A 13,704-nucleotide genomic window follows, 5' to 3' on the forward strand; every position below is an offset into this window, starting at 1 on the left:
CTGTCAAAGAATCACTGGAGTCTTTGTCTTCTAAACACCTTTATCGTTTATTTCAATTGGCAAGTGCCCGAATGAGGATTCATAAAATCTAAATGTTACGTATCCGAGAGGAAGAGTAAAATATCAAAGTCAGAACTAGTTCCTTCAGATCATCATATTTCGTTTTGCACAACTTGGCCATTATTTCCACACTCACAATCGGCCTGCCACCTCCTCCTCTCAGCCCCCCCCCCCCCCCCCCCCCCCCCCCCCCCCCATCCAATAATAACACTAATTTTGTTCTCAAGTGGTCGATGTCAAAAACTGCAGAGTGCCCCCCCCCCCACCTCCCTCCCTCCCTCCCTTCCTCCCTCCCTCCCTCCCTACATCTCTTGATGGGACCGCTAGATTGACCGTGACAGTTAAGTGGTCCCCGGGCTCCGTTAACGCTACTCATATTTTCTCTCCGACCACTTAATAGACACGACAGAATTAGTTGTCTGAAGATATTGGAAATGCAAAGAGATCGATGGTTCAGTGGCCCGCCACCAATCAGCTGGATCTTAATTGGCCACATTTGACCGGGGCCGTGCAAATTAAAAGAGCTTTCTGAGCGTAATAGGATTGGCAAAGTACTGTGGGCTGCAGAGAGACGCACAAATCACAGTTTAAAAAGGGGATTTTTACGTCGTATAAGGGATATATCAGAACTTATTGCAGTAATGTGCGGCGCAATACCTGGCACTTAGCCTAGGCCTTAAAGTCCACCTGATAATAATAAAAAAGTGGCCACTTGCCTAATTGCAGCTATAATCTAACAAGCATATCTGTTTTTTTAACGAATGCATATTCAAAACTACCTTTTTTTATACATGAAATACAGTCACCCAGCATCTATTCTAACGAATAAACCTAAAGCACATTATTCTTTGCAAGTTATCCCCCTCAATGAACACAATTTGTGTGCTAAACATGGAAAGCAGACAACGAAAATGTCTTATAAAGTCAGTGAGGTTTCATCCTCCTCTAATGCTTTCTGAGGTAAAAGATCCTAATCAGACAGTGCTGCACCCGTACACACCGCACCGATGAGCCCCCCCTCTCCTCCCCTCCCCTCCCTCCCTCCTTCTCTTCTCGCCTCCACTCTCTCCAGCTCCCGCGTTTGATTGATGGCCTTATTAACTGGAGTTCTTGTAAGTGTGACCGAGCTGATTAAAATGCATATGTTTGGAATAATACACCGTTTAAGCCGCCCGGGTCGGGGCGAAACCACAAGGCAGATTTATGTAAACTATCAGCCGATGTCTTTAAGCCTGATAGGGACACGGGTCACGCAGGAAAGTGGCTTTGGTTGGTGCATTATAAAACTGTAACATAAAATAAAGATGAACAGATCCGGCTTGCTCAATATTCAAAAGGAGCAGCCTGTCCAAAATCCTGGTTTCATAGCGGATTGTTTTTAAAAAGAAGTCTGGAAAGCTTGGAGCTGATTTTATATTTCATTTCAGCCTATTTGGTTAGACAGGAGCAGCAGCGCTATACGACCATCTTCTAAACCGGCGTCACATGCTGCCAGAATGACACAAGCAAGGCATATTACAACCACATTTACCCATCGACGCATATGGACCCCCCCCCCCCCCCCCCCATCTCTCCTCACTGCATACGACTGAATCCTCGGCGGCCTAATCCAGCATCAACATGCCATTTAATCGCTGGAAGATTGCGTATGACTGAGCTTCAAGATATGATGGGCTCATAGATTGCGCACATAACAGCAATTACATCAGCCTTATAAGATCCTATTAGTGAGAATTGGCTCAGAGCTCCCCAGCTCCCACAACTAGCACAAAGCATTTTGATAAGGGCGGTGCAGTGCAGCTGTCCACAGGCAGCAATTTAAAAAAAACACACCAAATAGATCTGTGGCTGCTGCTGCTGCTGCTGCTGTTTAAATTGGATTACATCCTAATTTACAGGCCCTTGTCGTAACGCAAGGGGCTGGCGGAGGCGTGGACGGACCAATCACACAGTAATGATGATGAATGGGAGATTAATGCGCATACAAGCAAGACAATTTAAGCCTTCATCTGTTTAAATAGGCTTCCAATATCATTTGGAAACGGAGGTCACGTTAAATCAATCGGGGGACGCGTGAAAGTCGTTTTCTGCGGCGTCTTTATCAACATTATTTACGGTGCACCGGAGACAGCTATATGCAGCAGGAAAACGGGCCCGGCTGCTACGTGCTTATGTGACACACAAGAGAAACAAAAACAGAGTAGGATGGATTCAGGATATATTAAGATCCTCTTAAATCCTCGCATTTGGTTGGAAGAGGTTTCTCATTTCTGTGCAGATTCATGGTTAAAAAATGACCCTTCCTGACTGCAAGTGAACATTTCTAGATCAAATAGACTCATAGGTTAACTTCATCTCATGGGATGGCGTATTTATGAATTATTATGAATTTATTTTGTGTCATGTCTACATATTATAAGCGTGTTATTCATACGCCATGTCGAGGCCAGGCTGCACAGGTTTGCAGGTTTTTTTAAACACGACAGAGCTCGGTCAAAGGAGGGTCAGAAGCAAAAATAATGGAACAAATGCTCCACATGCAGAGAAATTTGAGGCACACTTATATAAAGTGAGCAAAAAACTAAAGAGTAAATGGGATTTATTATGTGATACATTTGTGAGGCCTCATTTTCTCCTACTTCACCAAACTGCATTCAGAACAGATGCATTAGGTTTGAAGTGTGCTTCACTATGATATTTCACAGTTTGTAAGCATTTATCTAAAACTGACTCTGACGACACTCAGTTCTTTTAGCAGTCCTGACCCTAAAAAGTCACAAGCACTAAACACAGGAAATTGTCACATATTTCAGTGTAATGGGCCTTCAAACAAAAAAAGAAGCTAAACACAGACTTAATAAAAACGTGTTGTGCTTACATATGCAGATATTGTCGGGTTGTCCAACGACGGCTGTAACCTCTCATCATATAAACAGAAATTCACCAAACAAATCTGTCACCGAGTCACCTACCTGTTTTAAAAAAAAATATTCCCGCGCGCAGGTAACTGGAAAATACCATTTATAGGTGGGGCGCAATAGACACCAGGACAGTAAGTATTTAAATAAATCCAACACAAAATATAGATTTATTACAACAGAATCAACATATACATATAAACTAATTCATAGAAGTGACGCAGTGGCAATAAAACAACCGATATATTTAGAAAACAGAGCTATATCACACGATCTCCCCTCCGCGTTTGATATTGGTCCGCTCTTTTAAACAAGTGTGTAGACATTCAAGAACCATTTGTCTCCACACTGCTGAAAAAGTGAGTAAAAAGAAACCCTCCACTGTTCTCCTCTTAAGTTAGAAAACACACAAAAATACAAAAGCAGTAAAGCTTGTCGACACCGTTGTTGTTTTTTAGTATTTTCAGAGCATCTGCTCTGCTGCTGATCGGTGCAATACGAATGTATAAAATGGCCAGTGTTGAAATATAATATATAGTCTATAAATCAGTGGCTCCACAAAGCATACAGCATGGAATCATAGTTTTTATACCACATAAATACATGATCATTTCTAACTATTTTTACCTGATAGCCAAAAGAAAGTTTTGCTCATAAAGGTATGAATATGCTGCCAGCCAGCCCCTGCAGCACCACTTAGACATCATCACTGATTATAAGAATGGCAATTTATATGAATTATACTCTCAGAGATAAAGGGGAATACTCTTAGGCAGGTGCTTTCCTTCAGAAACATGCGTATTAAGACATGCTTGGTAGTGCATCATTGTTGTTCGCATGTAATCATTTCTCTGCACTGTCAAGAAATATGATTTTGAACCATGTTTAAGTTAATGATTATAAATCTTTATCTGTTACTTTAATTAATATAGGACAAGGTGGATGAGTGGTTTAGATTTTCCCCGAGATGCACATGAATTTCTAATCTTCAAAAATGTTTAAAAGAGCTGTGACATGAGTCAAACATCTCAGCCTTCTTTCATTCTCCTTTGGCTTATCAGCAGTAATATAACTTTATATGAGTGACTTTTCCTGATTCTGTGTTCACAACTATGACCTTTAGTTTGTTAAAGTAGCTGCAGAACAAAGATGTCAGTATCCATAGGGCATTGAAAGGGTGTATCATGACAACATGAAGAAAGAATACTGTGCAGAAAAAGATTTTATGATGCAAGTTATACAGGAAAATATCAATTTCTGAGGCTTAGGGGCCAGGTTGACAGTGGAAAATTAAATGTTGAATATGTCATAGAAAATCATTTGAATATCCATTGATTATATTGAATTCAAAGGTTTATACTTTATTGATGTAGTGAAGGAAATGATTGCATCACAGCAGCATAGTCAACTAGTCCAGAAAAAATGACACTAACAAAACAAATGACACAATTAAAAAGCACAATTGCATGGTCTGCATAGAAAGACACAAAGTATTAAATAGTTACGTGCAACATCAATAATAGTAATAGAGAAAGAGTAATAGTAAGGTTTACAAGACAAAGTGGAAATGAATGATGAATATAATATATACAATATAAGTCTGATTTATTTTTTTTAAACAGGGGATATACAGGGTTGGTTAGTGCCATCTATTGTAAAACAGCCTTTGGGGTGATGAGAGGTGAACCAAAACAGTCTCCTGGGGAAACATTATTTAGATCTAGATCCACTTTGTCATCATATTGGACTTGCAGTAAATTCAGTTTGGGATAGATTATTTAAGGATGGCTTAGACTATTACAGAAGTTCATCAGTGCTGGACTTCATCAGTTACTAATTTCAGTTTTTAATTCTATAATGTGAGGCAAAGCACTTCCTTTGGGTCCATCCCCTTAGTGATGAGGACCACCAGTGGGTGATAATGTGTGGAGCAGATGAAGGGGAGTCAACCTTTCTATGTGTGATGTTTACCCCCATTCAACAGTCTGATAACCATCAACTCAGATGTCTATAACACTCCACATGTTCTTAGATGGTTATGAGAGGTTTGTTTATGGGTTACACATAGCATGATGACAGAATCCAGACCACAATTATATGCAAACCGTCTGTAAGAGCATCCAGCTATAAGCATTGTGCGCCGCTTATAATTAAGACCTGCCAGCAAAATTTGACTTCAAGGAGGTTTGTAGGTTGGTTGAATGAAGCCAACTCTTTCACAAATTGCTCCATTCCATATTTCAGCTTGCAGACACTACATGTAGTGTGAACCTTACTGAGCCACAAAAATGAATTCCTTTTTCTTGGTGGAAGTATTTCTCTGCTTTGATTTAAAAGGACACAATGATTTGGCACTGATGCTGTCTGTTTCTGTGATCATTCCTACTGAAATGTACAGGCGAGGCAACTGGATATGCATTTTTTGGATATAATAGGATGCAACTACTACTTTTGGTAATTAAATGGATATTGAATAGTGTGATATATGACAGCTCCAAGGAATTGTATAGCAAAAATATGTAATGGTTTTATTGTATAAGATTTTGATATTTTTCAGCAGACCACAGACGGGAAATGTCAGGACAGGAAATGATCGCACCCAATAAAGATTTCAGGGAAGATTTAAATAGACACTAAATTTTTGGAGTAACTGTCAAAAAAGCTCCACGATATCTACTATAATCATTGTTGTCACTTTCACTGCCTTTGATTTCCATTTCTGGAAAACCAAAAGTAGTCCAGTAATCTGGAGTCTAGTGGATGTCTTGTGCCTTTCTAGTAGTGAATTTGATTCTGAAAAACAAACTGACTTGAACTTGAGCTACAAGCTCAGTTTGTTTTTCAGAAATGTTTCAATTTACAGTATCCTGGGGCATTCAGGTAACAAATCCTTTATTATACATGAATAATCCTCATCAAAACAGAATCTCTGAAGCTGGAAAGGTGCAATGAAAGGTGTGAAAAAGGGGTGAAAGAAATGAATGAGTGCCATGGCCAAAGAAGCAGGAAATGCAGTTTTCCTTAAAAAATTCAGTGAGGATGCTTTGCCATCATTATACACTGTAGCTGCATTACATTACCTTCATTTGTCAGATGCTTTTATGCAAACTGAGTAGCTGTGAGTGCATTCAACCCTCATAGTGTGTAATGTTGCTCTTCTGACTTCAGTGCAGCTCACGTTTTCTCGTTGTGCCCCATGACTCTGCATCCTCTCATTACTTGTACTGATTAACAAATATATGTGTTTTGTGTATGTGTATGCCCTAAAGACTATAAGCATCGTTTAGGTTGAAAATCCAATGATAGACCAGAAATCTCCACATTATGTGTGTATTTGAAATGGGCTTGCTTTTGTGTGTGTGTGTGTCTGGGCGCCCTTCTTAATATCACATGGAAAATACAACCGCAGGCTCAGTTTAGAAATATAGTACAAGGCTGTGCTCCTCTTCTCCCTCTGATGTGCAATTGTCACTTAAAGTCCACATAATGGCCACATAATGGTCAAGTGTCACTTTATTGATGGTTCTGGTGGGAACTAAGCCACCAAGAACTCCCAAAAGTCTTACTCAGCGACATGATGATGATCAACTTATAAAATTTCATTTGATTGTTCAGCTGCTTTACCCATGAGATCTTTTTTTGTTTTGTGGAGCCGATAACACCACATTGTGCGATATTGTTTAAAATGATTTAATAAGCACTTTGTTTTACGACAGAGTGTTATTATTTTACGACCCTCTCGGCAGCCAATGGCTTTGCAGATCAGTCCAATTCTCTCCACACCTCATTTTATTTTACTGCACGCAGGCCGCTTTACTGCTCGGCAACAGTGGTGGCTGAAGGCGACAGGAAAAGTTGTGCCCCGTCTTTCCCAGAGAATCATCAAACAGACTCTGCAGCAGAGAATAAGAAAACCCTGTTCCCACAGTCCCACTGCTCTTGCATCACTCAGATTGCAGCATGTTGTCTTTTACAGTGGTAATGGGCAACAACCAGAGCTTACTTGACTTCTACTGCCATAATTAGTCCAGTTTGATGTCTGTGTGGGCCCATGGTGTCTATATATCTACATGTACATATACAGTATTGTAGGTGTGTCTGCTTGAAGCGGCCTATTGGTGTGTGAGTATGTGTGCGTGAGCTTGTGATAGAGCACCTCCTTGCCGCAGTGATGTATCCTCATTATGCCGCCACACCCACTTGCCGGTCCTCTCCTGGGGGACAGGGGTGTCTGGGCTTCCCCTTCTTTCCGTTCCTCCATCCCCCAACCCCCTGCCCTTCTGACTCCAGCTCCCTCCATCCCCCAACCTGCACTGTGGTTGTGCAGTGTGAAGAGCTGTCCTGCCAGCCTCTAACTGCTGCTGACCAATGGTGGTGGTTTTGTGATATAAGCTCCCCTGACTTACTGTGAAAAGCTTATGTTGAAAAAGTACTCATAGCTTAACTGGGGGTTGGGGTTACTGACCTCATCATAAAGATATGGACTGAAGCAACAGGGATGAACCCAAATGTTTGTCTGGAAAGAAATTCCCACAGGAGCAGCTCATACAAGAGATGAGTATTTTGATACAAGTTCCTAGAATTCAGGTCAGGAATGGCATACTGTGTATCACTGTAGGGCTGTTTGTGTCCTGTGTCAGGCTAAGTTGGGGAGGTAAGGTTACACCATGGGAAAATGAGCAGAGGAGATAGTGGTACCAGATAGTGAGGGCATCAGAAGAGGAGCTAAGAGCCTGTGCTTAGTGCTTTAATGGATGGTTTGAAAGAGCACTCACACTGTTCGGCAGGGAGCAGACCTCCCCAAAACTATAAAACTGTGGTGACTGACAAGGTAGAGGTGGGGGCAGCTGTGTGTGTGTGTGTGCGTGCGTGCATGTGTGTGCGTGTGTGTGTGTGTGTGTGTGTGTGTGTGTGTGTGTGTGTGTGTGTGTGTGTGTGTGTGTGTGTGTGTGTGTGTCAGTGTTAGCTCCACAAACAAGCTCGTCAGGATTATTTCAGAGGATGACGTCACAGAATTTAAATGTTGGATTAAAGTGTCCATTAAAGTTTTAAAAGTTTCCTACCAGTACATTGAAAGAGTCGTTGCCTGCTACTTATTTGTGGTTCTGTGAAAAGATCCCTTTCTGTCACAATTCCAAAGTGAAATGGAGGATAAAATCCACAGCTTAGCTGAAGCTAATATGAGGCTTCAGCAGACACAATTAGTTAAATCAAGTGGGTATCGTCTAAAGTTAGTCACTTTAGTCTGAAACTCTTTTGTGTTTCTCTGCTGCTGTGTATCATAACACAAAGAGAGAATGTAATTTGTTCTCAGGACTTGCAAAAGAGATTTTGCTGTAACTGAAAAACCTGAATGGATAAAGTTTAACTTCATAAAAAATGCATTTAATGATGGCATATTATTTGTTCAGCTTTTAATTATCTATGTTTTGAAGGTTACAAAAAAGTTCTAATTTTATATAAATGAGTTTGACATGTTTGATAGAAATGTCTATTACTTACTGCTTCTGTCACCCCATTCAGGAGAAGTGTAACATTTGCAACTTGTTATAAAATGCTAGGTCAATGTTAGGCGGCTCCTCTGGTGAACAGGAAGTGATGCAGTTTGTTTTTGGCAGCAGACACTGGTTTGCTTGGAATCAATCAACGAATAAGTGCTTAGTTAGCATATGTAAAAATGGACAGCATGACTGAAAGCACATAGAAAAGAGTGGATTTACAGTTAAGTCTAAAGATCACGAAAAAATTTGAACAATGCAATCTTAGATTACATGTTCAAGACAAGAAAATATCCTCACATTGTATGTGTTTGCATGCACACTTAATAATTAAACCATGTATTCAGTTTATGTGTGTGTTAGATGAACTTGAAAGCAGCAAGTGAACAGGCATGAATGGGCAGCGAGACAGTTTAATAAGACAGACAAACTGACGCTGACAGATGATAAACCTATGGCGTCTTCAGGTTGTGACTAACAGATCAGGAACCCAGATTAACAGGGGGGGGGGGGGGGTGTAACAAGGAGTCCTGTTTTGGTTAGCTGAGAAGGAGTAGAGGAAGGTAAAGAGGGAAGAAGAGTGTAGGAGGAGAGGCGATAGGGAATCCTTGTTTTATAGATCTGTGTTTGTATACCTGTGCCTGTTCACTGCACCTAAAGAAAAGAGCAAATTAATTGAACATTAAAAACTGGCAAAGAAAGGGAAGGATGAAGGAAGAAAGAAAGGAAAACAAGACAGACTGTGGGTGCGATGGCTCTAGAGATCAAGAAGAAGATGGAAGTAAAGAAGGAGGATTGGGTTTATGGTGATGCTCTGTTTGTGACGGCTGTCTGCTGGATGAAAACAGGGCCTCTTTAACTCCTCGTGGGTTAATGGAACTTTTATGAGTTTGTCCTGCAATCATGTAACCCCTGGCGTCTCCTTTCCTCCCTGCCTCTCTCTCTCTCTTTCATTCTCTTTTCTTTCCCCATATCGCAGGGCAGATCAGAGGTTAGCCGCTCCTGTGTTTCTGTAAACACTGCTCTCTCTGCAGTGGGTTTATGAGGACAGGACCAGTTAGGAGAAGGACTAAAATGGTGGGTGAGTCACGGGTCTGGCTTAGTTTACATTAGGTAAAGACTTGTTTAGGCAGCGGTTAATATAGTCAGGTGGAGAGTATAGCAGCAGTATAATGGCTTAATGGCCGAGGAGTTAAGCAGGCGTGAGTCTGCCCAGAGGTCTCTTTTTGTCCTTCCATTGCCTCTACCAGTGTGAGAAGTAATTGGTTTCACTTTCCAGAAGCTATGGGAGCTTAATTTAAAAAATGTAAAAGTAGAAGCTCATTGGTTTTTATAGCTACAGCTACATTTGTAACCCTAAAAACCCAAGACTTGATACCACTAGCTCAAACCCCACAGCTTAAAAACTCTCCCTCACCAGGATAACAGCGGTTAGATGTCTGACAACACAAGGTGCATGAGGAGGAGGAGGAGGTGGGAGGGTGAGCAAGGGGTGGCGAGGGAGCTCTGTAGCTGTGAATTGATGGAGATTGGCGCAGAAAGGCGACGGGAACCCGACCAGGTCTCCCATCATAAAGCACGACTGAGGGATGGACGTCTGAGGGCCAGACGCAACTTTTAATGCCCGGCCATGACTCACGCTGACTGTCAGTAATGAGTTTTATTCACTTCCATCATTTGAGTGTCGATTGCGATCATGGGGCTATCTGAGAGGCATGATTGACGGGATGGAGGTGTGGGGTGGGAGAGTGAGATAAAGGACAGAAAGTAGCTGGACATTGATGCCGATACCAGTGGGAAGTGTTCAGCGATCAGCTGAGGACTAGTTTCAGAGCAGTTCTTGGAGAAAATACTCACAAAGTGATGTCACACCAACCCGGGATATTCAGGTCTATTAAAAATGGATTTGCCTCTCATATCGATATCTGGCACTCTGACACCATAACATCTCATTTTCATCTCTTCTGTTCCATTTCCACTTTGAATCACAAAACCCCCAAATTTATAAAGCCAAAAAATCATCACAGCGTTTTTTATTGTTTATTCAAATATCCTCCACAGCACCTTTTTTATTGTATAGAAGCACCAGAAGCATGTGGTCAAAGACATTCAGTTTAAAGACAATAATCAATATTGAGCCCAGATATAGAGTGAGTGTGGGGAGATTTGAGGGGGAGGTGGGGAGGTCCTTACTCTAGATGTTGATAGGATCAATGAGCTTTAGAGGATCAAGAATGGATGGTTCCTTGTGTAGGCTCTGTGGTGGTGACAAGACCAGAGATATTACACAATCTGGGCTCCACATGTCTCTCATCATCTCTTTATTTCCACCCTTTGTCTCTCCATTTGCCAATAATCTTTTTATATTTAACACCATAATGAACATGCATGCAAAGCTGCACACACTGAAGCTATGTATGAGTATCTGTGACAGATATTGAGGTGACTTGAGATGGAAGCATGCACCTTATTTTTCACCCACTCAAGTGTATTGATTTGGAGGCAATAAGGCGGTAATCTGCTGGGCAGTTACATTAGGACGACATGACATACACACATCTTCTCCCTTTTTATAGACCAAGAGCATTAGTAGTATATTACAGAGGGTGTACACACACACTCATGTACATAAATCACACTTTCTTTAAACTGTGATATTAAATAAACCCACTGAAATTAAATCTTTCAAATAGAAGGAGTAATATGCAAACCACAAGCTTGTTCTTTCGGAATAGCACAGAAAAGACATAACCCTGAGGTGTGGAGGCTTCTCGGAATAGCTGAGGACAACTGTGGGGCGCAGGGCGTGGGGGTAAAGATCCGCCCCAATCGGTCATGCTTACTCCTGACAGTAACAGAGCTTTTTCTATTCTAATAAAGCCTGTCCTCGCTATATTTACCTGCTTAGCACAGTCCAGTGCTCTGGGGCCACTGTGACCTGCCTGTCCGAATGTGTGTGTGTGTGTGATTTGGAGAGAGAGACATAATGGTGACTTAGCACCTGGACACGTCAACGATATGTAGATTCAGCGATGTTGATACAGCATCTGAATTGGCAGAGAATGCAAATGTATTTGCGGCACTGTGTGTGTGTATGCGTGTGTGTGTGTAAGAGAGAGAGTGAAAGAGAGAGAGTGAAAGAGTGTGCATGTGGTGCACAGCATGAGACAGAGAGATGAAGATTCAGCTGTGTGGGTGAGAGTGTTGGATTAAAGATGACAGCCAAGACCGAGGAATCCCATCATTCCACGTCCAGGGAGCACTCCATTCAGCCACTGACACGGCCCTCTGGGGTGGGGCAGGAGGTGGGGTGCCAGTTAGGCCCTGTCAGGGGGTCTTATGACCTGATGGATGTTGTGCTACGGGACGCAGGGAACACCCTGAATATTGCCTCTCTCACACACACTGTCATCCTTATACACAAGAACAGAGATGGACTCAGTAACGTCAGTGAGGCACATAGCCGAGCCCTTACAGCTGTCTTAATTTTACATGGTGTTTTTTTGGTTGGCCACAGTTGTCTATCAAGTTGCAGTAGAAGTGCAGAAATGCAAAGATGAGTGTGCGCACACTTTGCAGCATCCCGTATGACAGTGCTGAACAGCTCCTCCCAACTATCATTGAACTGAAAAGCCCCAAAGTTGCATCTTCTTTTATTAGAATGGCATAATAACTATCCATCACCTCAGCCAGCCAACTGTATCTCTCCCTCCTGATGCTCACAGCCAATCGGCAACCTCGATATTTGAGAGCTAATTTGTCACAGTCAGCAGCGTCCCTCCCATGTCTTCCTCTCCCTGAAGTGAGCATTATTGTCATCCCAAGTCTCTGAGGATGGTTTTATCATTCCTGCTTAGTACAGCACTGGGACATTATGAGATACACCAACACACTCTGCAAGCAAACCACTTGAAATGCTTTTTTATCAGTATTTCTCTTTCTGTATTCCTCACACACATACAAACAATGATGGCAGTGTGTGTGTGTGTGTGTGTGCGTGTCTGTGAGTGCATGTGCTGTTTCCCTCCACTCTGCCCTAAACGAACCAATTATGGGTGTTTATGTAGCTTTAATGCGTATAAGCGTCAGGAGAGAAACATTGCACCGCTCACCACCTAATCAATGAGGCCTTGCATGCTACACCACCCCTCGCTTCTCTCTTCTCACTCGTCCTCTATCGCATCACTCTTTCCCCCTCATTTTCTCTGCTCTGCCTCTATCGCTCCCTCTCTTGTTCCTCCTCTGTTCAATTAGCAAGAGACAAGAATGAGGTATCAGGTCAATTGGCCATGAAGAGAGCTTTAAACAGAGCAAGATGAGGCCATCACATAGTTGCTATGCACAGGACAACAGGGTCGTACAGGCTGGAGTTTGGTACACTTAGTCCTGAACATTTTCGATCAGCATTTCAGATGTTGGTGGTTGATGGTTCTTCAGTTCTGAATTGTATTTTGTAAAGTTTCCCATTCTTAATGTAAATGTGAAAGGAAAGTTGTGTAGACTTGTATTCTGTATTTCTGTTGACTATAATACATATGCTCCAAGATTGATCCCACCTATTGTTTATTTGGTGTTGTTTGCCCTGGTGCAAAAGTTTTATTTAGTTCAAATTTCTATATTTTATTTGTTGGGTTCACAATTACAATTACAATCTATAGATTTAAAACAGAAGGCCCATGAACCTACAGTGTTTTGGGTGGCCTGCAAAAAAAGTAAGGCAGTCCCTTTAGCCAGGTACAATTGAATTGTCTTCACTCTTTGAAGTAATATAATTTCCCCCCCCCCCCCCAGTGGATGTAACGGTAAATATATTACAGATTATATTAGCTGAAAATCAATCAAGATTATGATTTAACCTTAATTCAGTTTGTTTACAAACACTGCAGAGTTACAACAAGTTATCAGACGATTACCTAAATCAATAAGTGGTTTAGATTAGTGTATTTACTCCTAAAAAACATTGCCAGCTTTTTAGCCACGCTAGCTGTGTGGCAGTCTGTCAGTCCAACACTTTGTTCCAGACTTAAGTGTCTCAACAGATATTTGAGAGGTTTCCATGAAGTTTGATATGAATGAATTGTATTAACTTTGGTGACCTTAGCATGATGATATTAGAATTTGTCTCAAACACAGTTTCACAGAGTAGCTAGCATAGACTCCTGTTTGATCCTTGCCCTGCGCATCATAGAAATGGCACCACATTTTCAGATCCTCTTATTTTTCATGTG

The sequence above is a fragment of the Scomber scombrus genome, chromosome 16 (assembly GCF_963691925.1).
Source record: "Scomber scombrus chromosome 16, fScoSco1.1, whole genome shotgun sequence".
NCBI classification, from domain to species: Eukaryota; Metazoa; Chordata; class Actinopteri; order Scombriformes; family Scombridae; genus Scomber; species Scomber scombrus.